Source organism: Fukomys damarensis, unplaced genomic scaffold, assembly GCF_012274545.1.
Source record: "Fukomys damarensis isolate Sample0158 unplaced genomic scaffold, DMR_v1.0_HiC HiC_scaffold_33, whole genome shotgun sequence".
NCBI classification, from domain to species: Eukaryota; Metazoa; Chordata; class Mammalia; order Rodentia; family Bathyergidae; genus Fukomys; species Fukomys damarensis.
In genome coordinates this window covers 53,222,932-53,225,421 of record NW_022900945.1, presented here as the reverse complement: position 1 = coordinate 53,225,421, position 2,490 = coordinate 53,222,932, and the positions used below count along the sequence as shown (strand labels likewise).

Sequence of the window (2,490 nt, the reverse complement as noted above, 5' to 3'; positions counted from 1 at the left end):
TCCGGACTCCGGGCCCCGTTTCCAGGGCCGGCGGTGCCAGGCTAGGCAGATACCGACCGACGCTGCCCTCTTCCCGCCCAGATCCGGATCCCCTCCAGCCTATTTGTCTTTAAGGTCGCCGCTTGACTCTCGACCTCCTCCTCCAGATGGGCTCGGTTCCTCTCAGACCTCAAGGAGCGGCCCTGACCATCACTCCGTGCCGATCAAAAGTAAAACGCAACTCAAAAGAGAAAACCCGGGACGCGGCAGGCCGTTCCCGCGAGCGAGTTGACTAAGGAACAGGAAATTCCTGTCCGCGGCTGACGGGGTTCTGGCGCCCGTCGGGAGACGACTGAGAGGAGCCTCGGTGCAGCCGGAAATGGGCCGAGGGGGTGACAGGGCCGACCAGGGCCTAGGCTGTCCAGAAGCACCTCACAGAACCAGCAGCTAGCCCTGCGGAACTGGGGCTAACGACAAAAGAAGGGACTTGTTTGCCCTCTCAGAAACCGCAAAGCCTGCCCTGGAGGGGCAATTTTGCAACATCCGTCAAAACGTTAAATGCTCTTTCTGGGAACCACAAATCCTTCCTGGAGGCCCTCGGATGCCTGAGCATGTACAGGAGGATTTCTGGAACATTTCTTGGGGAATAAAATGAAACCATGAAGTTGTCTCTCGGTAAAAAGCCACTCACTACTAGATATTTGATATTACATGTGCAACAGAGCCCTGTGCTGGTGTTCAGAAGACGAAGGTGGAACTATGCATTGGTATGAAAGAGATCTAAGACATCATTCAGTGAAAACAAAGCAAGTAAACAGAGCGATGCTGCCTCTGTAAACCAATTATTTATATTAAAGGAAAAACCCTTAGACTTAAAATGTAGAGTTTACTTGAGAATTATAAATAAAACAAAACAAAACCTGATTAACAAATCAGCCAGCCCCCAGAACCAAAGCAGGTTCAGAAACTCCAACCAAAGACACAACCTGATTCACAGGAAGTGGAAATGTGGTGTACAGCCAACTTCACTGGTTATGGCTACACTGGTTAATTGGTTACATGGCATCCTGCGAGTAACTAGAATTTAGCTACTGTTCTTAACCCATATATAGGTTTAGTCTGTTGGTACTTAGTTCAGGAGACTAGATCAGATCACCTTTCTCCCACAAATTCCACTTAACACTAAAGACCACAGAAACTGGGCGTGACCCGGAAGTATATAGCTCCCTTCCCAGCCCCTCCCTCCTCTCTCTCTGCCTCCTGGATGCCACGGGAGGAGCAGTTCTCTGCCAGGCCTTCCCGCCTGCCATGCTCTTTCTTCTTTGTAGCTGGCCAACTACAGACTGAAACAGCCAAAATAAACCTTCCCTCCCGTAAGCTGTGGGTGTCAGGTATTTTGTCCCAGCCATGAGGAAAGTAACTGGTACATGTGGTCTTCTCAGAGTGGAAATTTAACGTGTGTGACGATTTCCTGTGGGACATTGTGAAAGAGAAAATGTCTCAATTCTACTTAAGGTCGAACGGTTAAAGGACTAAAAGAAACGATCAGGGAAGACTTGAATGGCTTCTGACTATCAGCATGAAAGACTTTGCGGCATGTGAAGAAAAGGGCTGGAGATTTAGCTCAGTGGCACCAGGCCTGCCTTGAAAGCGCAAGGTCCTGAGTTCAATTCCAGGTACAAAAAAAAAAAAAGAATGTGAAGAAGAAAGAATGGAAACATGTAGAGACAAGAGAGGAGAGCAAACAGTCAGCTCCGGCCAATGTGCACAGGGACTCTGTGGCTGCTTTGAAGGTGCCACCGCTGCACAAGGACCAGTGAGAGGATTGAGGAGCCCCAGAAACTAGGGCAGAGGTTGGAGGAAGCCAGAGGAGCAAAGAGCTTGGAGGGACAGCAACGATGAAACACCACCTCTGCAAAGAACAGTTAGCCGAGCACACTCATGTACTCCACGCAGCAATACTGTGAGCAGTGATTAAATCTGCACCATGTAAAGGGCCCTTTCATGTTTGCTTATCTTAATTATCACCCCATTTTAGACATGAAAAGCTGGCGTTCAGAATTAGAGAAGAGCTCATCTAGTAAGGAGAAAGCTGGAACACAGTCAGGCCTGCAGGTTCCTGGCCCAGCGTTTCCTTTTACACCACAGTGACCTCAGCCAGGGGTCATTCCTTACAAAGGTGGCTTCCGTGCTCTGGGAAAGGGCTGCACTCTAGGAAAAAAACAATGCATCTCCCTGAGCAGTTCTGATTTTGACATGGTAAACTTTCAGCCCAGAACTCAGGCAGGAAGTCTTATCCGCTAGGCTGGGCTAATACCACTGATGCAGGAGACTTTGTTTCCAGGATTTCAGTCTTCTTCTGTTAACCAAATTAGACTTGGGTATCCTCAGAGACAGGAATCACCCTCTCCACCGACCTATCAGTGTTGCCCAGACCCTATATTCTGCTTCACACTCTTGTCCCCTTTGCGCCCCTCTTGTGCAGCCTGAGTTCCACACGCTCCCCACCCC

General features: G+C 49.5%; 1 protein-coding gene across 1 annotated transcript in view; it reads right to left on the bottom strand.

Moving 5' to 3' along the window:
- Positions 1-2,490, bottom strand: part of LOC104863342 (late cornified envelope protein 5A-like) — a 343,203-nt gene that overhangs the window by 313,406 nt on the left and 27,307 nt on the right. The window lies entirely within an intron of this gene.